Below are 24,571 nucleotides of genomic sequence, written 5' to 3'. Positions count from 1 at the left end.
CCCACATGCATCCCACCAACACACACCTTATAACAACACACCACGCCACTACCACACATCACTGCACTAGACAGCTAGTTTGCAGCATGGAGCACAGCAGCCACACTGCTCTACCACATACTTTAGAAACATTGCCAAAGCCAATAGCTCTGGCTAAATACTTATACGGTCCCAAAGGCGAGACCAATTGGCTATGCCAATGCTTGTTTAATTCTGCAGAGACTTTATCATATGTTACATGTGGTTTGGTGCATGATTCACACTGCAAACATTGTCTGCCCTTGTTTTAATAATGTACAAGGAAAAGAGATACATAGTTTCACGTGAGGCTTCTGGTTGTCATGGCAACAGGTGAGAGGGTCATTGTGAAGAAGGTCCTTTGGAATGTTGGTGTTTGAAGATTCTTTGGAATGTTGGGGTTCGAACCGTGGATGACAGTCGAGGGGGGGCGAGGGGGGCTCACACCAGCCTCAGCTCCGCTCCACAGAGACGGAAGATCGGGAAGAGCCTCTGTGTGAAGGGCGCCCGCGGGAAGGAGTAGAGAAGCTCCATGGAGTCAGCATTGTACAGGGACAGCCACCCCCCCTCGTAGTCCAGATACACCCCCAGCTTCAGGGGCTTCTCACGAGGGGACAGAGGGGTCTCAGGGGAGGTGAGAGCCGAGTACTCACCCCCAACCTCTGCACACCCCAGACTCCCCCCTCAGGTGACCATGTGATCCTCCCCTTCCTGTTCACAGACTCTGCTGCGACCCCCACACGCCACTGCCACCCCTCCTGCAGCAGCTGCACCTCCCAGTAATGTCTGCCGGAGGTGAACCCCTCGCTCCCCAGCACAGGGGTAGAGGGTGAATCTCTTGGGGGTGTCCGGCAGGGTCTGTGCTCTGCCCGTCAGTCTCACACGTCGCCCCCCCTCAGACAGGAGGAGCCGAGGATGAGCCGTGTCGGGATCCAGATTCACCATCACTGCAGAGAAGAGATTCACAATTAGAGATTTAACGGCACAAAGAAAGGCTGTAATTACTGCTTCTGTTTTACATATGATTAATGTATACCTGGAAGGAGCATGCGGCGCTAGAGAGCGCACGGCACTAGACTGCTGACTACAATAAAGCGAGCGGCACTAGACTGCTCACTACACTAAAGCGCGCGGCACTAGACTGCTCACTACACTAAAGCGCGCGGCACTAGACTGCTCACTACACTAAAGCGCGCGGCACTAGACTGCTCACTATACTAAAGCGTGCGGCACTAGACTGCTCACTACACTAAAGCGCGCGGCACTAGACCGCTCACTACACTAAAGCGCACAGCACTAGACTGCTCTCTACAATAAAGCGCGCATTCATCTACAGCACACACTACACCAAACCGCACTACATAGAGAGGACAGCAGGTGGGGCACTGGACTAGCAACTCCACAGTATGCTGTACTAGTCAGTGCACTGCATTGGATTGTGTAGAGTAGAAGAACTACCAGAAGGTATACCGTACTAGTTAGTACACTGCAATACATGTCACAGAGTGACAGAGGTACTGGACGTGTACAGTACTAGTCAGTACACTTCATTTGATCGTCCAGAGTGACAGGCCTATTCCAAGGTATATTGCACTAGTCAGTACACCACATTAGAGGGTACAGAGTGACAGAGCGACTCCAAGGTATACTGTACTACTCAGTACACTACAATAAATAGTAAACAGTAACAAAGTCAGTCTAAGGCATACTGTACAGGTCAGTACTCTACATTAGATGGTACACAGTACCAGAGCTACTTTAAGTTATACAGTACTAGTTAGTACACTGCATTAGATGACAGAGAATGACAGAACTACTCCAAGGTATATTGCACTTGTCAGTACATTGCATTGGCTGGTGCAAAGTAGGAGAGCTACTAGAAGGTATACAGTACTAGTCAGGACACTGCATTAGATGGCACAGAGTGACAGAGCTACTCCACATTTTGCTGTACTAGTCCGTACTCTGTATTAGTTGGAATAGAGTGCCTGAATTACTAAAAAGTATACTATACTAGTCAGTACACTGTATTAGATGGTACAGAGTAGTAAAGCTACCCCAATGTATACTGTACTAGTGAACACACGGTATCAGATGGTACAGAGTGACGGGGCTACTAGAAGGTATACTGTACTAGTTTAGAGACCCAGGTAGACACCACCCTTTAGGGATGCTTCGATTGGTTGGCATTAGTAGAATTAGTGAGTGTAGACACAGATGTTATTCCAGGTGTAAGGCCGCAGCAGGTCAACTCATGCACAGATACCACTCTGCACATCTTGCTGGTGGTCCCCGTGTCTTTTAGATTCCCACAGACTTTGCAGACACTGCCTTTGGCTTTAGCTGTCCACAGACGCCGCCTCCCTAGTCCTACTAGACCTCAGCCAGGATTTGGGGGTCACAGTTAAGGTTCTGATCAGAAGTGCTGTGGACGAAAGACATTTGGTTGTGACGTAAAGGCTGGAAAGCCGAGGTCCATCTCTTGGGATGTCCAATCTGAGGACTACAACCTGCACCAGAAAACAGAGCCCAGCCCAGAGCCACACCTGAAGAACAAAGATGCCATGGAGCCACGGAACAAGCGTGCCGGACACCCACCGCCACCACCCCAGGACCACCCCCCACCCCTATCCGTCGGGGACTCACCCGGATACCCCCCAGCTCCCCCTGACCAATACACTGCACATCATCGGCACGAAAACATGAACAAAAGCACCCGCCCGATGTCACACATTTGCAACATACATGTGAGCACTGAAATCCTGATTCATACATCCACCCTGGAAAGACCAAACAAAATGTCACATCCAAAATTGTCACCGAACAACTATTTTGAAGAGTCATGGCGGGGTATCCCTGGACAATCTGTGACTCACAGCCTGCAAGACAATATCCAAGATAAGAAGGTGTGTCACGCACTCATCACAGGACAGGGAGAGAGAGAAAGAGAGAAAGAGAGAGAGAGAGAAAGACTGAACAAGGAGCGCAAGGCCAATCGGGCCCTTGGCTCATGCAAACAAGCCAACAGCTGCGTGTGTCTCAAAATCTGTGCACCCCAAATCACAGGCCTGGCATCAAAGTCAGCGCGAAGTCCACATCACATTCAAGAAATACAAGCAGTAGTCAGATTCATATCAGGAATGAAAGCCCCTTTGTCTCAACACACAAGGCTGAAGGCCAACCGAACCCCCAACCTTGGTCCTGAATCCGGCTGGCACACCCTGCGTGAGATACCATGCCAGCCTCCGACGACTCCCACACCACGAACTGCGCCAATGAAACACCAACGTGCCCACACCCCACACACACTTGTCCCTGCACAACCCACACCTGCAAGGGATGCCCTTGACACATAAGTTAAAAACTACCCATGTGTCCAAACGTCGCACACACATACGACTCATTGCCCAGAGCTGTGGCATATCGGCCACCGAACAAACGCAATGGCAGGCACTCCCGGGCACATGCACAACGCCTGTCACGTGGGACTGTACTGTGCACGAATGCTGCATCTGTTGGGATCCCTGCCAATGGCAGTGTTGCGAATCAGTTTCCGTCTGAGTTTCCGTCTTGCCTACGTCACCTGCCTCCAGCCCTGGTTCCACTGTCGATCATGCACATTCGAGTGGCCCATGGAGGTCTGCCTATCCAAGGCAACGGTAGCTGAATTGGACTGTGACCTGACAGTGCGCCCCCTGTTGGCCCACAAACAGGAGTGTGACCGGGATAGCCATGCATGGGATGCACTGATCTTTGGCGTATGTGCTGGCAGTTGTGCATGGGAGATTGCACAACTCCTCGTGTGCAGTGACCACATCGAGGCGCTCCCCAATTGGGCTGTTTTGCGGATTGGGGAAACGGCGTGGACTAAGCACATCTGCCAGGGCCAGTTAATGGATTGGCTCACCCTGGTGTTCCTTGAACCCGACAACGACGTACTATTGGAACACATTGCACATGAGGCTGCGCTGGCATTCATGGACGCGTAACTACGTTCCTGCAGCCACATCGGATTGTCACCCAGAGCACAGATCCCAAAACCTTGTTGCATCGTGGAGAATGCTCACATATCCCACCACAACAGAGGACATGTCTGCCTTCGTCTGGACTCTGAATGCATGTGCGTGCAACTACGCGTGTGTACACACACCTTGTGCAAGGTGATGCAGTTCCATGGTCGGAGCAGCACAGCGTCGTTTGACAACGTTACCAATTTAGACACACTGCTGGGGGAAGAGCACACACACGGCAATGTAGCACGACATGTGACCTTGTCAGACCCTTTCACCTGATCACTGTCAGCAGAGCAGACAGTCGGCGCAGTCCGGTGGCAGAGCACTATGCAGACCCCATGGGCTGTATGTCGTGCCCCTCACACGGGGCAATGGGCAGACGCCAAACAACACATCACTCCTCCAGCAAGGCAAGGTGAGCTGAGACCATTGCCATCCGTAATGATTGGTGTTCAGCTCTACCTCCCCATTTCCTGCACCTCGAAAGGTTCCCATGCTGCGTGCAAGTGTCTTAAGCATGTCCCTGCCTATTGTGGCCATAGCCTTGTCCATACTGAGACGCACATGCCAATAAAGTCTACGCAACTTCACTGGTGTCTAACTGTGATGAGTGTTGATTAGATTGACGACTCGTGTGCCACATTGAGCATCGTCCCTACGCAGGGAGGGTCTGACTGACGCATGTACAATGGGGGTGGGTCCCTTTGACAGCTCCACCTCTGTGAGCCAGACATTGTCTTGGGATAGTTGCTGGCAGACCTGTGCACTTACGTGTCTTCAGCAATGTGAGTATGGTGTCCAACCTCTGACCATGTGGAGCAATGTCATAAATCATAACAGAATGTGTCCACACAGATGTGTGTGAGTAGGTATGCAACATGAAGTTCTGTTGTCACTTGATGTAGGACACCACTCCTGGCCTGCTACCGATTTAGTCATTCCTACACGCAGCCCTATTCAATACATGGACGCGTGCCTACGTTGGGGGGTTGTGAAATTGCTGTTAATGTGCAATGGGGACACAGTTAGTACTCACCTCACAGTCATCCAATTGGCCATGTGATAGGAACTGTATGTGGTCCCTGATGAGACTCAGACACCCATATATGGCCTTGAGTTTGGCTCCCACAAGCTCGAAACCCACCCGCAGCTGATCTGCCAACTCCACCTGGCAACCCAACACACAGCGTTGAAATTTCATGTATTGTTCGTGGGGGTCCTGGGAGACAGCTGTGGTTGTGTGTTTTTCCTGCTGTGTGGTGTGTGCAGGTGGTGGGGTCACCTCGAGGCAGCTGGCCTGCCCTGCTCCTGGGGGTGGGCTGCGGAGGCTGTCCATTATCCGTTGGAGTGTGTCTTGACATATGTGCAGGTTGTCCTCTACATTATCAATGATGGGGTTTGTGGTCTGCTCTGCAGTAAGTGTTGATTGTCCCTCTGCAATGTTAAGGGGAGATGCAGATTAACTGAGTTTCCCCTGTATGTTGACGCTTAGCAGATGTTTACATACAGACTGCATGACAATGCACATTGTGACTGTTTTGGTGGCGCTGGCTATTTGATGGCAGATAGTGGGATTTTCGACTACATGACGGATGTGTGGTAGTACCCATACATTATCATCACACAGTGTCAGGCAATGCCAGATGTGAGTGGCCAGTTTCTACGCACAAGTGGAACCTGTTGTGTCCTCTGTCCTGTGGTGTAGGAGTTGCACTTTGTACCACATTGCCGTCATTGCTGATGTTCTGTGATTGCTATGTGTGTGTGCTGCATTGTGGGGGAGTTGCCCCTGCAGCTCTGATTTCGTGTACCCTTGTATCTTTGAGGCAGTGTGCCTTTGAATTGTGTGCTTTTCGGGGGTAGAAATGTTTGCGACTTAGGTCATATGTGCTCTTGGACAGATTTTTTGGCCTTGTGCATTGTTCGTCTGCTGCGTGTATTGGAAGACATGGGTTGTGGGTGCATGTGGGTAAGTCAGAGTGTGACCTGCTCCTTTACGGATGTGTTCCGCACTGGGCCACCTCCATGTCGAATTGTGCACCATGTCATGTATATTGGCTGCAGCCATGATATTGGTCATGCAGTGTCACTTGCATAGTCAGTGTGGCTCACACAGCCACTGCTTTTCTGTATTCATCACATGTGCATGGCTGGGTTGTGTCGTTGGTTATTTGGAGGAGGCCAATATGTGTACATAGTGGACGGGGGCCTACTTGGTGTTCCTATGTGTGCTGCAGTGTGCCAAGGGTATCAGGGACATGTTCCACAGTCATTGTGGGTGTGCAGTGTGCTACACATAATTCTGCATGTGTGCCATTGTGCCCATCTCCTCCTGTCCCCAGTCCCTGGTGGTTACTCACCCTGTTGCTGTTGGGTCAGGTCATTTTGAGCTGTGTCCAGGCCCTCAACTCCTGCTACCGTCTCCACACGGATGACTGTGGCCACAATTTGCTCCAGCTCACCCAGCTCCTCCTGTGGTGCAGGAGGCCCACCTCCATTCGCCGTTGCTGCCTTCCTGTTGGCGGCGAGCTTCTCCTTGGTTTGGCTGTGCACTTTATGCCAGCGCCTCTTGACCTCCTTCATTGACCTCCTCGACACTGACTGCATTGACGTTGGTGACGATGGACTGCCTTATTTCCGTTTGGGTTGCCAGTACCGCAGTGGAGGTGACAAACAGTTGTTGATGGTGTTCTATCACCTCTTTGAGGATGATCCAGTCTTCCTGAGCACTGAACCCAGTCTTCCTCTTCCTCTTCTCCTTCTCCTTGCCCTTCCCCGAACACGGGGTTGATGGCTGTTCATCCGTGGGACTTGAGAAGGTGGCCTGATATATGCTGGCCACTAGTTCTAGTGGGCCCCTTGTATCAGTCCAAACAACCCCTTATGGTGAATGGTTAAAGACAACCTTATATGAAAGCTATCCTAGTGGTAGCTATGGAGAGCAGCCTTCAGGCTAAGTCTTGAAGGAATGTAAAGCAGCTTGTTTTTACCAGTCTATAATCTCTTGAATGATCAAATGAAAAGACAACCACACCAGGTATATATTCAAAATATATGTATTTAAGGTTAAACACACCCCTCTAGTCTCTTTATGAGACTGGAGTTTGAAGTACTAAAGTTACAAGTGATTAAGCATCAGTAAAAGCACAAATACACGTTTGAGTCCTAGGGGCGTACCAAACCATATACTAAACAAGCATTGGCATAGCCAATAGGTCTCGTCTTTGGGACCTTATAAGTGTTTAGCTATGCAACAGTTGCATAACTAAATACTTATAAGGTCTCAAAAGCGAGACCTATTGGCTATGCAAAGCGGCCGTGAAAGTGATCGTGATCAAACATCAAAGCGGCCGTGTGGCCGCCAAAGTGAAAGTAATCGCGGTAAAGGTTTTTGGAGCCCTCTCAATAAGTCTCGCCAGACCAGCCCATGCGCTGGGTCAGGTGAGACCTAAAAAGTGGTATAAGAACCACGACTGGAATAGGCACTAGGCCTATTGCCTCTAGAATAGCTGGGATCCCAAGGAACCACCCAAGGTAGGAACACAGGGGACCCACGGGAACTGTATGCAGTGTGGAAACACAACCGCGGGTTCCTATTACTTTCTATGGGGAATGTCGCAGGTTGAATTTGAAAGATTAGGGACACTTCTAATCGAGTCAGGACCAAACCCTCTTGAACTTAGGAAGTTCTAGGGCTAGCACCCACGAGAGTACTGGAGTACTCGAGTTACCTCACCCAGGGAAGCCGGGTGCATAGGTGTCTTTTGGTGTCGGGTCGCGTTGTCTATTTCAATGGAAGCCTGCCAAGAACTGCTGCTGCCGTGAAGAGGAGAAGTGTCCGGAGAGATCCAAGCCTGGATCTAGGATGTAAGGAACCTGAAAGCAGAGGGGACAGAGTCTGGGTCACTTGCCAGTGACCTAGGGCAGGATGGACCAATGCCCAAAGATGTTGGGTGCTTCAGGTGAGTTGATGGGTGTCTTGACTCTTCAGCCACGAGGTCCAGGAGGCGTCGACGAAGTCTACGAGCCGGATTCGAGCTGTCCCACGAAGTCTGTCGAGTGCTGTGGTGTCGGCGACCAGAAAGGACCCAACAAGCCTTGGCAACGGCAAGTCACAGGAAATCAGAGAAAGGACTGCGGTGCAGACCAGCAAGGTCTGATGGACTCACCCAGCGAGGGTAAGTAAGAGCAAGTCTGGAGCAACCAGAAAAGCCTCAGCAGAAATGGAGTTGCCTTTGTGGGGACCTGCTAGCCAATGGGCTAGTGGTCGCGAAGGAGCCTCGAGCGGTCGCACTGGAAGCTGGCCCACACGTCACTCGTGGAGTAGAGGTCAGCAATCTTCGGTGCAGGAGGTGCTCAAGGCTGGGGCTACTCGGAGCCCAAAGCACAACTTCGAGGATGACCAGGAAGATAGTGTTGCTGCAAAAGTTCACGGTGTCCAGGAGTCACGGTTCCACGTCACCCTCGATACCCACGGGCCACAGCTTTGCTGTGGACTTATGGTAGCCACGGGGAAGTCTGGAAATCCACCTCTGGTGTTGCAAAGACTTTGGCGTCTGGCGGGAGCTTCAGGGATGCAGACCGGTCAGTTGCTTCTTTGGTGCCTGCCAAGCAGGGGAGTCACTCCTTGACCCCAAGAGAGATTTCTTCCGTCTTCTAGTCGTGATAGAAAGTCGAAGGACCAGGATATATGTTTCAGAGGTTCGTCCAGGGTAATCTAAAGTCCTAGGGACAGGATTCCTATACTTATACTAAGTTTAGGGGATGGACTAAACATGCCCTGACGAAATTGCCACAATACAGATTAATGGCAATGAAACATGTTGGCCTTCCTTATAAAGGTTAGCGACATACAGTGCTTTTATATTTGAGTGAACTCACTGGTTGTGAATAAAGAGGGTGACCTAGAGTGAGTTTTCAACTCAATTTTAATATTGCTTGGAACACTTGTTCTTGGCAATACACTGGGTTTTTCATTTTCTTTCTTTGTTTATGGGGACAGCAAAGTTTCCATTTAAAAATCATTTATTTTTTCTTTGTCTATCCACCTTTCCTTCACTGGACACTTTTTTCCATGAGTTGGCAACCAGTGATGACAAAACGTGGGCATACCAGCAAGAACCAGCTGGCAGCCTTCCTGGTGTTGCGTACATGAGGTGCCTTCTCATCTTTCACTTTTCACGTCTCAATCTTTTTGACTTTTCTGTGAACTGTAGTGTCATACTTTGTGTGAGTTTATGAAGGGCTGTATTGCAGGTGATTTTAATTGAAATTCAAGAGGTTCAGGACCTGGCTAAAATTTGGACAGGTTGCCGGTGGTTGGGAAATAGCTATTACCAAAAGCAGTGGTAGGTCCTTAAATTGAAATGGGATTCCTCTTGATGCTATGCACAGGGACACCTTGTGTGCCCCAGGCAGTGTCTCAAAAGTATTCTCTCAATGCACCCACCCTGCCCCAATACACATCTTGCCTGTCTGGGGAGGTGGTTATACCTCCCTGTGACAGGAAACCTATTGTTCAGGCCTCCCCTGCCGGAGTTTCCCTCAGCAGCAGGAGGCCAGACCCGTGTCTGTGGCAGTGGCATCCATTTTGCGATGCCAGGGCTTTGAAAGGATTTAACCGTGTTAAGCCAGTGTGAACATGTCTCTCCCTCTAGAAGGGTGGAATGCTACCCCCGCCGCCAGGACTGGTGGGGGGGGGGGAAGTATTTCCGAATGCTGCAGAGGGGCTCAGCTCATGCTTGGGCACCCTCTCACATAAAACCAAGCACTGTGCCTTCAGGATTGTCACGGCCTGCCATAGGAGTGGCTTATAGGTTTATATGTGTCTGTATAAGGTAGTGATATAGGTAAGGGGTGCAAGCACACCCTTACCCAGGCTGCAGTAGCAGACCTGTGGTGTCATTTTGGAGTGCTTCCCAGTGGTGGCATAATACATGCTTCAGCCCCTGGTAGGCCTCTGAGGGACCTATCCCTAGGTACATAGTATACCATATACTAGGGGCTTACAAGGCTCGCCAGAATCCAATTAGATATGTGCCTAATGTACATGGAAACCCTTTTACAGAGAAAGCAGATAGACTGGGGCCCTGAATAGCAGGACACCAGTCCAACTAAGTCATAAACCAGGAAAAAAGTGGGGGCAACCATATAGTCAGAATCCACCTTCCTACAGGACTTGTGGGGTTCGGCTTGTCCTCTGCACTCGGTCCGGGTGCATCCATGGTGCTACGCAGTTTGAATCGGTTTTGGTGGTTTATTTTTTGCTTTTATAGTGCATTTTCCCACATGACGCATGGGAATTGCAGGCCTGTCGCTGGTTTTCTCTGATTTTGGTATCGCGCCTTGTTTGTCGCATTGGTTTTCACGCTGTCATTTGGCACGTTATCATGCTGCTATCGCATGGTGCCGCTGGATTGGAAATTGGACGCTAAGACGGTGTTTTCTCGCGATGGACAGCGATATGCAAAGTTGCGTTAAGCTAAATTTGCGATGGTTATTACACGTTCTTGAGAATATACCCCAATGTGTTATGTGGTAAATACCAAATTCTGAGGTAATTTCCCATTCAATAGTCCCAGAATACTGCAGTAACTGAGTTACTCGCAGTTATCAAGCCTAGCAGTATCATAACAGTATCATCGTTCGACACTGTCTCCCACCAGATCTTGCTCAGGAGATTGGACTCAGGACCTTTAGTGGATGACGAGCTTCTCTGTCCTCCCGTTCTCAGACCATCAATTTAGGCCCTTTTCGGTCAAAGACGATGGAACTGACCAAGGGAGTTCCCCCGGGCTCATGTTTAAGCCCTCCCTTATTCAACATCTATGTTGCTCCCTTAGCCGACCTCCTCAGGACCTGTGGCTGTGTGCCGATTTCAAATACATTGCTGACGACACTCAGCTCCTCTTCTCATTTAATAAATCCACCCCCTTTGTTCAGGGAAGACGGAGATTATGCTTTGCAGAGAGGCATCTTTGCTGTGGACACCAGACTGGTGGCCAGTAGCCCTTGGCACCCCCCGCCCCTCAGGCCCTTGTTAAAATCCTGGGCATTCGCCTAGACCGGGCCTTGACCATGAAGGAGCATGCCGCTTATACTGCTGGCTCCTGCTTCTACGTGCTGGGTTTGTTACGGCAAGTTTTTTCTTTTCCTCCCAGATTCCACTCGCAAATCCCTCATTAAGACGATGGTAGTAAGCCGCTTAGACTACTGCAACGCTTTCCCGGTCTCGGCCAATGAGTCCTCGCTGAGCAGATTGCAGGTGGTTTAGAACACCGCAGCGCGCCTTGTCTAGAAGGCCCCCCCGAAAACTGCCTCCCTTCCTCTCCTTCAACAGCTTCATTGGCATCCAGTGCGCAAGCGGGTTAAATTCAACACTGCTGCACCGTCCACAAGGCCTTGTATAACAACGGCCCCTCTACATCGCCAAGAAACGTAATCATTATGTCCCTTCTAGGACCCTCCGGTCAGGAACCAAATCGCTTCTCTTGGTCCCACGGATCAGGAAATCAAGGTTAGGTGGGAAATCCTTTTCCTACCTCGCTCCCCTTTACTGGAATCAGCTTCCCATTCACCTGAGACGATGTCCTGACTATCTCCGATTTAGAAAGCTTCCTAAGACTGCTCTGTTCTGATAATGCTCGTCAGCCTGTCCAACAGCAAGGTCCAAAGCGCAAAGATACCCCTTTGAGGGTATCTCACCACAGCCCCTGACGTTGCCTTCCTCACGGAGACCTGGATGAACGCCTCTTCAGCGCCCGACATCGCCATCGCCATCCCAGAGGGATACAAGATCACCCGGAGGGACCGCACCGCCAACCAGATGGGAGGAGGCATCGCCATCATCCACAGGAACACCATCCGCATCACGACCAGCACCGACGACACCTTAACGACCGCCGAACACCTGCAGATACACACCGACCCGAAGACCACCCTCAGAGGCACCCTGATCTACCGACCCCCGGGACCACGCACACAATTCAGCGAGGACATCGCCGACTTCATCAACCCGCACGCCCTCCCCTCCGCTGACTACATCCTCCTGGGGGACCTCAACTTCCACCTGGAGAACAACAACGACCGCAACACCACCACCCTGCTCGACAACCTCGCCAACCTCGGACTCAAGCAACTGGTGTCCACCCCCACCCACCTCGCCGGACACACACTCGACGCCATCTTCTCATCCAGCAAAGACATCGCCTTCAGCCACGCCACAGGACTCCACTGGATGGACCACAGCTGCGTCCACTTCACCTTCAAAAGAACGACGATCCACCACCACCAGCGACAGGTTGCTCGTAGAAACTGGAACAAGATCACAGCCGACCAGCTCGCCGCTTCCCTGAGCCAGCACCCGCCTACCAGCTCAGCGAACCCCAGCCAGGCCGCCAACAACCTCACGAAGTGGATCAGCAACTGCGCGGACGAACTCGCCCCTCTGAGGACCCCGCCCAGCAGACCCACCAGCAAGAAAGCCCCATGGTTCACCGACGAACTCAAGAGCTCCAAGAAGAACTGCCGTGCCCTCGAAAAAGTCTGGAGAAGGGAACCAACACCAGACAACATGACCACCCTCAAGATTGCCACCCGGAAGCACCACCAACTGATCCGCGCCGCCAAGAAAACTGCATTCAAGGACCGGCTGGACAACAACGCACACAACTGCAAGGAACTCTTCAACATCGTGAAAGAGCTCTCCAACCCCAACGCCGGAAACAACGACATCACCCCATCGCAAGACCTCTGCAACTCCCTCGCCTCCTACTTCCACAACAAGATCGCGGACATACACAACAGCTTCAGCTGTCAACTGACGCACGCCACGACCACAGCAACGCCGCCCACCACCTCCCTCCGCGCCTGGACTCCGATCAGCACCGAAGACACCGTCCGCATGATGAACTCCGTCCACTCCGGATCTCCGACCGACCCCTGCCCTCACCACGTTTTCAACAAGGCCGACGCTGTCATCGCACCCCACCTGCGGGACATTATCAACACCTCCTTCGACACCGCCACCTTCCCTGAGAGCTGGAAGCACGCCGAACTCAGCGCTCTACTCAAGAAACCTATAGCGGTCCCCACCGATCTCAAGAACTACCGCCCCATCTCGCTCCTCCCGTTTCCAGCCAAAGTCATCGAGAAGACCGTCAACAAACAGCTGGCCGCCTTCCTCGAGACGAATGGGTCCCTCGACCCCTCACAGTCTGGCTTCCGAGCCAACCACAGCACAGAGACCGCCCTCATCGCCGCCACCGACGACATCCGAGCCCTGATGGACAACGGAGAAACAGCGGCCCTCATCCTCCTAGACCTCTCCGCGGCCTTCGACACGGTCTGCCACCGCACCCTAGTGCAGCGCCTCAGCAACATCGGAATCCAGGAGAAGGCACTGGATTGGATTGTCTCCTTCCTCGACGGAAGAACACAGAGAGTCCGCCTACCACCGTACAAGTCAGAGGCCACCGAAGTCATCTGCGGCGTCCCTCAAGGATCCTCGCTGAGCCCCACCCTCTTCAACGTCTACATGAGCCCCCTCGCGGCCATCGCACGCCAACACAACCTCAACATAATCTCCTACGCCGACGACACCCAGCTGATCCTCTCCCTGACCAACGACCCCGCCGCCGCCAGAGCCAAACTTCACGAGGGGATGAAAGATGTAGCCGAGTGGATGACGACCTGAAACTGAAACTCAGACAAGACGGAGGTCCTCATCCTGGGCTCCTCGGCCTCCGCATGGGACGACTCCTGGTGGCCCCCCGCCCTGGGCACCGCACCCAAACCGACGGACCATGCACGCAACCTGGGCTTCATCCTGGACTCCTCCCTCTCCATGACCAGACAAGTCAACGCCGTCTCCTCGTCGTGCTTCAACATCCTGGGCATGCTACGGAAAATCTTCTGGTGGATCCCCGCGGAGACCAGGAAGACGGTCACCCAGGCCCTCGTCACCAGCCGACTGGACTACGGCAACGCCCTCTACGCCGGAACCACCGCCAAGCTCCAGCAGAGACTCCAGCGGATCCAGAACGCCTCAGCCAGACTCATCCTCGACATCCCACGTAACAGCCACATCTCCGGACATCTGAGAGACCTGCATTGGCTCCCCGTCAACAAAAGAATCACCTTCCGTCTCCTCACCCACGCACACAAAGCCCTTCACGATCAAGGCCCGAGCTACCTCAACAACGAGTCAACTTCTACGCTCCCAAACGCCACCTCCGATCAGCCAGCCACGCCCTCGCCGCCGTCCCCCGCATCCGAAGAGCGACAACAGGAGGAAGGTCCTTCTCCTACCTGGCCGCCAAGACCTGGAACTCCCTCCCGACCGACCTGCGCTTGACCCAAGACCACCTCTCCTTCAGGAAGAAGCTCAAGACCTGGCTGTTCGAGCAGTAACGGCACCCCACCCCCCAAAGCGCCTTGAGACCCTACGGCTAAGTAGTGCGCTCTATAAATGTCTTTGATTGATTGATTGATTCAGGCGCTATATAAAACCCATAAATAAATAAATGTGAGGTGTGAAATTACCGCATCTGGATTTCCGATAAACTTAGCATGAATGTCCAAGGGGAAGAATGATTTAAAGAAAGGAAATGCGGCAGCGTGTGTACAGAATAGGGATAAGTAGAAATCTAGAAAAATCTGGAAAAGACCAAATTTAGAGACAAATCAAGTAACTGTACCCTGACATGAGTGCACGTTACCACTGAATGCCATACAATACCATAGCATACCGCCATCCCATTCCATCACCACCATACCAAACCATCCCATATGATACCATGATCTCACCCTATAGTACACCACACCATACATACCATCATAACATTCCATACCATACCAGTCCATCCCATCCCATCCAATCCAACCCCACCCCACCATAACATCCCATACATACCATACCATTTCGTAGCACACCACACCATACCATAGCATACCACACCACACCATACCAAAGCCCACCATACCATAGTATACCAAACCACACTGGGAAACATCCTTTACAACACAGTCATTACAGTGCAACATCCTTTACATCGCATATCATCACAACGCATGTCACTACAATGCAGGCATTACATCGCAAGTCATTACAATACATACCATTACAACGCATAGTACCCTTACACTATCCAACACTTACCCTACCCTACTGTTGCACTCACTGCAGTTAGAATAGTCATTTTTACCCCTACACTATCCAACACTTACCCTACTGTTGCACTCACTGGAGTTAGAATAGTCATTATTACCCCTATACTATCCAACACTTACCTTAAATGCGATGTAATGGTATGCATTGTAATGGTATACATTGTAAAGGTATAATGCGATGTAATGTTATGCATTGTAAAAGTAGTTTCTGAAAATGCGATGTAAAGGCATGCAATGTAAAAGAATGCGTTGTAAAAGATGTTGCGATGTAAAAACTGTGTTGTAAAGGCATGCCTTGTAAATGTAAGCGTTGTAATGTCATACATTCTACCACACCATACCATAGCCCACCACACCATACCATAGCACGCCACACCATACCATACCATACCATACCACACCACACCACACCATACCACACCATAGCACACCATAGCACACCATACCATACCATAGCAGACCATACCATAGCACACCACATCCCACCATACCACACCACACCATACCACACCACACCACACCATACCATACACCATACCATACCACACCATACCACACCATCCCATAGCACACCATACCATAGCACACCACATCCCACCATACCACACCTTACCATAGCATTTCTTACCACACCATACCATACACCATACCATACCATACCATACCATACCACACCATCCCATAGCACACCATACCATAGCACACCACATCCCACCATACCACACCTTACCATAGCATACCACACCACACCATATCATTTTCATGAACAGTAATATTCAGAGCTAATCATCGCAATGATATTTACCTTTATAACTCTTCACCACCTCCGGGATCTGAATCTTCACATTATTACACCTGTAATAACAAACATCATCTTTGTATTAAAATGCAATGGCAGCTAGAAGAACAAAGGATGAATATCACACAAGACCTGTATTTGAAATAAGATTCAGTATTAGGAGCAGCGCCTGCGGACTAGAGCTCAGTGTGAGTTACTGTTCATACACAACAGTCAGAGCTCTAACGATATCCAAAAGTACCTTTAACATCTTATGACAGGATGTGGGTGTTCTATGGCAGATAGCTCGGTGAGACCAGCGCGCTTCATGTGATGCTGTGGAGTGCCTCAGCATGGGTCTTCTAGGAGCGGCCGTTGGCTGAGTGAGGGGGGGCGGTTGAGTAACAGGTTACATCTGTTCCTGGTCGGGTCTCGTGTATATACTTAATAAATACCTTCCTACCTGAGGTCCACGTGAATTCCAGACAGCACCCACAACACAACATTGTCACATCAGAGATCAGAGAGGGAGAGATAAGGGAACAGGTTAGGAGGTCACTAAAAGCAGCAGGCCCAGAGGGGATCCCAGAGGGAGAGATAAGGGAACAGGTTAGGAGGCTCAGTAAAGGGAAAGCAGCAGTCCCAGGCGGGATCCCAGAGGGAGAGATAAGGGAACAGGTTAGGAGGCTCAGTAAAGGGAAAGCAGCAGAGCCAGACGGGATCACAGAAGGAGAGATAAGGGAACAGGTTAGGAGGCTCAGTAAAAGGAAAGCAGCAGGCCCAGAGGGATCACAGAGGGAGATATGAGGGAACAGGTTAGGAGGCTCAGTGAAGGGAAAGCAGCAGGCTCAGGAGGGATCACAGAGGGGGAGATGAGGGGACAGGAGGGGAGGCCCAGACGGGATCCCAATGAATTCTATAAAAAAATGTAACTCTTTGTTCTCTTTCTGGGTATCTTATTTTAATGAGATCTCTCTGGAAGGCTGTTAAATTCCACCTTCCTAATATGAGGCACCTGTAGTTATGATTCTTAAGCAGGGTAAAGACGCCAGGTTAGCAGATTCCTACAGACCTATATCTTAGTTGAACTGTGATTACAAAATGATTCCAGGAATTTTGGCTAAGAGGTTGTCAGATGTCCTTCAAAAGTTGATCCATTTCGATCAAAAGTGGTTTGTGCCTGGAAGGAAGCTGTATGAATGAACCCAGTGAATTATCGGTGCGAATGATATGGCCGAGGCCTCTAATCTCCTGTTGACAATCGCAAGAATTGATGCTGCTAAAGCATTTGATAGGGTTAATTGGGTCTATCTTTGGAAGGTATTGCAGGATTATGGTTTCAGCAGCAATGTTACTGACGTTGTGCAAATGCTATATATGGTGCCGGCAGCTTAGATTTTGGATAGCAAACTTACAGCTTTGTTTCAGATATCCAGGGGAACTAGACAGCGGTGTCCTGTGTCGCCAATTCTGTTCCGTGTATATATTGAGCCCTTTTCCCAGATGATTCGGCAGGATTAGACCATTCTTCCCTTTGAAGCTGCAGGGTTACCAACCAGACTAGCACTGCACACTGATGACATAGTTCTGTATGCATCGAAGCCAGAGCTCTCTGTTCCACAGCTTGAGACGCATGCCAGAGATTCTGGGAGTCTGTCAGGGTATCTAATCAATAAGGTAAAGACCGGGCTAGAGAGAAAGCAGGGCTTCAAACCAGAAATCAGATTAGGAATCATGGGAGCATCGTAACTCAAAGTTTGGAGGAAATACCGGATGTAAACTTAACTAAGGTATCCCACTGTTAATTAGGAACAAATTGATCCTTATTAACAAATTCACCCGTTGTGAACGCCACATCAACCCGACTCGCAAATACGTAGCCTGGCAAGCCCTGAGACCTAGGCCCAAGGTTACTGATTGACAGGCCACAGGTGGGGTGGCTCGTAGCCGGCAGACAAATGCATGGACGTGAAATCCGAGATCAATCCCACAGATTAGTGAAGAGACACTACAATTGTTAAGGGAGATTGACCCCAATAAAGAGAGCATGGCTGGAGGGGGTACGCGCGCTCCAAAAACAGCATAAAGTCAGATGCCACGTAAGTTGGGAACATAGAGAAAATCACATCACAGAACACGCAGTGATCACGTGCTCCCCGTGCCAGATATCTGGACACTTTAACCACTTGCCGCATTTTGTCCTTGCAAGGTCGAGGCCCACCTGGATTACCAATTAAAATTAATTTATGGTTCTAGAGGGAGCAACTTACATTCCTCTCCCTACAAGGATCTCCAGAAACATTTTATTGCCTATAATGAATTGTATATAAGAACGCTACAGATTGATTGTAATTTGAGACATTCCTCAGACCCTGTGCCTGTAATTGTTCTCCCGGCCGCTATGTTTAAAGAAACTGTTCCTGTTTTGCCAAAGGTTTTTCAAAGGTATTTCATGTTCAAGCAACACCGTGATATAGATGCTCGCCTTACAAGATGGAGGGAAAATCTGCCCCTGGGTATCTATGGGAGGGTGAACACCATTAAGATGCTGGTTCTTCCGAAGGGGATTGTCTTGTTTAACACTAAACCACTTCCTTTCCCCAAAAAGCTTTTGCAGAAATTGCAAGGGAGGGTCATCAGCTTTATAGGAGCATCCAGGGGAGCCAGGATCGCACGAAAGAAGGAAGAGAGTGAAGCAAGGGAGGGTCATCAGCTTTATATGAGCATCCAGGGGAGCCAGGATGGCACGAAAGAAGGAGGAGACTGAAGCAAGGGAGGGTCAGCAACTTTATATGGGCATCCAAGGAGCCAGCATCTCATGAAAGAAGCTCCGGAGGAGACTGAAGCAAGGGAGAGTCGGCAGCTTTATATGGACATCCAGGGAAGCCAGGATCTCATGAAAGAAGCGCCAGAGGAGACAGAAGCAAGGGAGGGTCGGCAGCTTTATATGGGCGTCCAGGGGAGCCAGGAGCTCATGAAACAAGCATTTACAATGCAACGGTCTCGGCATTGTTAAAGTTAGAGCTATGTTAGAGCTATTGGCATTGCTCATGACATTATTTTTGTTTTTGTTTTTAAAACATTTAAAGAAACGGCATTGTCATGAGCAATGCCAATAGCTCTAACTTTAACAATGCCGAGACCGTTGTATTGTAAATGCTTGTAAAGGTATAACAGCGATGACTTTGGAAGCACAGTATTAAATCGGCCATTGCCACATGTTGACTGTAAAGGCACAGAGTAAAACTACCGAATCCCCGTTCGTCCCAGCACCCCCGATAGTGGCGGGGTCGGGCCACCCTGTTTAACCCAACAATCACACACTTAACATTTCACCTGCTAAAAAGTCCCCCTCTTCAATGCAAACACAACAGACAACAATACCTTCCCTGGATTTTTTCTAAACCCCCCCTCCTTTCTCTTATTTCTCCCAAATATTGGCATGCACGGTAAAAGTTACACACATGAATTGTATGATTAGACCAACCAGCGGTTCCACCTGCCAGCCACTGGAAAAGAAACAGAAGATAGATTTAAAATAAAAGCTGAAACGTCCTACATTGTTAACGGTTTCAGCAGACTCCAAATACCCGCGTTCCAACACGCCCATTGCACACTTCGGCGCGCGGGAGGGAAACTGCCCTTTTATTTGCCACGATTGGCATTCCTTTGAGTCAGAAGGCGGCCTGTGGGCATTAACGCGTTAATCCTACCTTCGCGCGTCTTGAACAGCTCGGGCAGGCAGATGACAAACATGATGCCCACTGCAGTGAGGAGTTTCGTGAGCGTGGACTTGGCGCCGGCCCTGCACATGTCACGCTGCGGCTGTAAGTTTGTTTGCAAGACGCTTCCTGGTTCAGCAAGTGTCTTCAGAGAACTCGAAGCTGCCTGCGCCTTCTTCGAAGTCTTTTCCTTTTTGAGCGAAACTAGTTTTTTGTCCGCAGCTAACCTTTTTTTGTTTTTGCGTCGAGCTCCATCAGCTAAGGTTTTTAGCCTAACGTCATCAATTTTCCACGAAGATAGCCACATTTCAAAAACATCCAGAATTTTTTTTTATCTAAACAACAGAAATGAAAATATGATTTAGGGTCAAAAGAACAGTAGAAAAAAAGGCTAAGCGCAACATTGCATGCCTCCTGGTAGGCAACTACAGGCCACCATACCATGCCTTTGAACTTTAGGACACAGGGTCCAATTAAACAAAATCATACAGAATGTTGATGCTGCTGAACAGTCATTAAATAGTAAACAGAGCAGTAAAAGTTAAATACGTGCATTGAGATAAGAGATCATGGCCTCGTCATAAAACAACGTTTTCCCATAAGTAGATGTGTTTTTCACCTGCCAAATTTTTAAGTGTATGTAATAAAGTCACTCCTGCTCACAGAAAAAAATATGTATGAATATGGCGCTAGGTCATTTAAAATGCACCAGTTGGCAGATCTTTTTTTGCACGTCTGCTGGGCAGTTTTGCAACAGTGTTTGATCAACAGTACGACCCACCCGTACCAAATAGTGTTTTTGCACTGGCTGGTTGATTAAATGTAGTTTTTGCACCATCAGTGTAAAATTGGTGTGCACAATTACATTGAAGAGCTGCAAAAATCGCCTGGCCCCTGCCTAATGTACATAATCCACCCTGGTCCGGGTCTTCACAAACGTGCCTGTAGGCATGTTAAGATAGGCCCGGATGCGAGGAAGGTATATGAGCTGAACAGAAGGCGCATGATATATCATGAAAGCTATACACTGCAACCTTGGGTATTGCTCGCACAGCTGTGGTGCACCCACCTACAACCACAGAATGTGAAGTAATGTCGGTGCTTTTACGATTCGCCGCTGTAGCGGTACAGCATATATATATCTGCGTTACCATCGTGTGCGTCAGACTTTCCACCCGAGCACACGAAGCAATCTTCAATTACGGTCACCACAATGACATTAGGCAATGTCTCGTAGAGCAGCGCGAGCTAAGGGCTCGTGTATGAAATGGGTCGCTTATCCAGAGCGTGCCCAATCACGTGCAAACGTGACTCGCTTGAGTTAAACACGGGGTTATGTGTTTACGTATGACTACCTGTTAAAGGGTGCTTTCCTGTGATGAAACAATGCCACAGTAAACAACAAGCATTGGCAAAGCCAAACGGACGGGTTTAATGCAAGCCAACGCATCTAAACAAGGCCATTACAAATGCTGTTTTTGGCATTGCACGGGCAAATACGGTTCATCAATAAATAATTTTGTATAGAATGCATGCAGCGCGTAACGAGGGTCACCAGCGCCGGGGGCACAGCAAGAATCCTCCCACTTCTTTTTAACAAGCATTTGAAATGCATTCGTTCTCGCCTTTGGGACCATATATGTATTTATCTGTGCAGCAATAGACCGCTGCTGCTCAGATTACACCCCTCTGCCCTAATCCCTGCCATGTGGGACCGGATCCCGCCAACACCGCGAGAGGAATCTCTGGAGAATGCCCGTCCACCAAGACCCTGCGGATTATTTACGATTTTAAGGAGGAATTTTCGGTTTTGGGCTGCATTTGAAAAACAGGGGCTGGCATAGATCGCACCTTCTGTGTTGAAAAGAGCAAAAGGCAAGCACACCACCGCCTTTCTCCGAGGCAGAGCAGAAATGCCTCGGAGAAACGCAGCGTCCTTTTCGGATTCGGGGGCGTGTTTTGCTGTTATCTCCTCCTTGAGACTTCTTGCAAAAAACACGCCCCCCGATCCGAAAAGGACGGGGCCTAATCTGAATGACTGACCTCTTCTCCAGTGGCTGGCCAGCATTCAAGAGGCCAGCCAATGGAGAACAGGGGAGAAGAGGGGCTGGTTCAAGCCCCTCTTCTCCAAGTCATTAAATCTCTCGACTTCCGGTTCTGCCTTCGGCAGACCGGATGGTCCCGAGACCTAAAAAGGAGGAGGCTGAAGAAAGGGAGGATCAGCAGCTTTATATGGGCATCCAGGGGAGCCAGGATCTCATGAAAGAAGGAGGAGACTGCAGCAAGGGAGGGTCAGCAGCTTTATATGGGCATCGAGGGGAGCCAGGATCTCATGAAAGAAGCTCCGGAGGAGACTGAACAAGGGAGGGTCAGCAGCTTTATATGGGCATCCACGGGAGCCAGGATCTGATGAAAGAAGGGCCGGAGGAGACTGAAGCAAGGGGGGGTCAGCAGCTTTATATGGGCATCCACGGGAGCCAGGATCTCATGAAAGATGGGAGGAGACCAAAGCCAGGGAGGGTCGGCAGCTTTATATGGGCGTCCAGGGGAGCCAGGATCTCATGAAAGAAGGAGGAGACAGAAGCAAGGAAGGGTCAGCAGCTTCATATGGGCATCCGGAGGAGACTGAAGCAAGGGACGGTCGACAGCTTTATATGGGCGTCCAGGGGAGTCAGGAACTCACGAAAGAAGCCCCGGAGGAGACTGAAGCAAGGGAGGGTCGGCAGCTTTATATGGGCATCCAGGGGAGCCAGGATCTCATGAAAGAAGGAGGAGACAGAAGCAAGGAAGGGTCAGCAGCTTCATATGGGCATCCGGAGGAGACTGAAGCAAGGGACGGTCGACAGCTTTATATGGGCGTCCAGGGGAGTCAGGAACTCACGAAAGAAGCCCCGGAGGAGACTGAAGCAAGGGAGGGTCGGCAGCTTTATATGGGCATCCAGGGGAGCCAGGATCTCATGAAAGAAGGAGGAGACTGAAGCAAGGGAGGGTCCGCTGCTTTATATGGGCATCCAGGGGAGCCAGGATCTCATGAAAGAAGGAGGAGACTGAAGCAAGGGAGGGTCGGCAGCTTTATATGGGCGTCCAAGGGAGCCAGGATCTCATGAAAGAAGCGCCGGATGAGACTGAAGCAAGGGGGGGTCAGCAGCTTTATATGGGCATCCACGGGAGCCAGGATCTCATGAAAGATGGGAGGAGACCAAAGCCAGGGAGGGTCGGCAGCTTTATTTGGGCATCCAGGGGAGCCAGGATCTCATGAAAGAAGGAGACTGAAGCAAGGGAGGGTCGGCAGCTTTATATGGGCGTCCAGAGGAGCCAGGATCTCATGAAAGAAGGAGGAGAATAAAGCAAGGGATGGTCGGCAGCTTTATATGGGCATCCAGGGGAGCCCGGATCTCATGAAAGAAGCCCCAGAGCAGACTGATGGAAGGGAGGGTTGGCAGCTTTATTTGGGCGTCCAGGGGAGCCAGGATCTCATGAAAGAAGCTCCGGAGACTGAAGCAAGGGAGGGTCCGCTGCTTTATATGGGCATCTACGGGAGCCAGGATCTCATCAAAGAAGGAGTAGACTGAAGCAAGGGAGGGTCGGCAGCTTTATATGGGCATTGAGGGGAGCCAGGATCTCATTAAAGAAGGAGGAGACTGAAGCAAGGGAGGGTCAGGAGCTTTATATGGGCGTCCAGGGGAGCCATGATCTCATTAAAGAAGCTCCGGAGGAGACTGAAGCAAGGGAGGATCAGCAGGTTTATATGGGCATTGAGGGGAGCCAGGATCTCATGTAAGAAGCTCCAAAGGAGACTGAAGCAAGGGAGGGTCGGCAGCTTTATATGGACATCCAAGCGAGCCAGGATCTCATGAAAGAAGCGCCGGAGGAGACTGAAGCCAAAGAGGGTCAGCAGTTTTATATGGGCATTGAGGGGAGCCAGGATCTCATGAGAGAAGCTCCGGAGACTAAAGCAAGGGAGGGTCCGCTGCTTTATATGGGCATCTACGGGAGCCAGGATCTCATTAAAGAAGGAGGAGACTGAAGCAAGGGAGGGTCGGCAGCTTTATATGGGCATCTACGGGAGCCAGGATCTCATGAAAGAAGCTCTGGAGGAGACTGAAGCAAGGGAGGGTGAAGCAGCTTTATGTGGGCATCCACAGGAGCCAGGATCTCATGAAAGAAGCTCCGGAGGAGACTGAAGCAAGGGAGGGTCGGCAGCTTTATATGGGCATCCAGGGGAGCCAGGATCTCATGAAAGAAGGAGGAGACTGAAGCCAGGGAGGGTCAGCAGCTTTATTTGCGCATCCAGGGGAGCCAGGATCTCATGAAAGAAGGAGGAGACTGAAGCAAGGGAGGGTCGGCAGCTTTATATGGGCGTCCAGGGGAGTCAGGATCTCACGAAAGAAGCCCTGGAGGAGACTGAAGCAAGGGAGGGTCGGCAGCTTTATATGGGCGTCCAGAGGAGCCAGGATCTCATGAAAAACGGAGGAGGCTGAAGAAAGGGAGGATCAGCAGCTTTATATGGGCATCCAGGGGAGCCAGGATCTCATGAAAGAAGGAGGAGACTGAAGCAAGGGAGGGTCGGCAGCTTTATATGGGCATCGAGGGGAGCCAGGATCTCATGAAAGAAGCTCCGGAGGAGACTGAACAAGGGAGGGTCAGCAGCTTTATATGGGCGTCCAAGGGAGCCAGGATCTCATGAAAGAAGCGCCGGAGGAGACTGAAGCAAGGGGGGGTCAGCAGCTTTATATGGGCATCCACGGGAGCCAGGATCTCATGAAAGATGGGAGGGGACCAAAGCCAGGGAGGGTCGGCAGCTTTATTTGGGCATCCAGGGGAGCCAGGATCTCATGAAAGAAGGAGGAGACTGAAGCAAGGGAGGGTCG

At 50.5% G+C, this 24,571-nt stretch overlaps 1 long non-coding RNA gene across 1 annotated transcript; it reads right to left on the bottom strand.

Annotated features, from left to right (window-relative positions):
- Nucleotides 1-304: 304 nt before the first annotated feature.
- On the bottom strand, nucleotides 305-19,798 carry LOC146869571 (uncharacterized). The gene is made up of 3 exons (XR_014981447.1): nucleotides 19,692-19,798; nucleotides 16,006-16,055; nucleotides 305-965 (listed from the first exon to the last, which is right to left on the bottom strand). It is a non-coding gene; the product is annotated as an uncharacterized LOC146869571 (long non-coding RNA).
- Between the last annotated feature and the right edge of the window lie 4,773 nt (nucleotides 19,799-24,571).

This window comes from Triturus cristatus, chromosome 1_1 (genome assembly GCF_964204655.1).
Source record: "Triturus cristatus chromosome 1_1, aTriCri1.1, whole genome shotgun sequence".
Lineage (NCBI taxonomy): Eukaryota > Metazoa > Chordata > Amphibia > Caudata > Salamandridae > Triturus > Triturus cristatus.
This window is presented reverse-complemented; position numbering and strand designations above follow the sequence as displayed.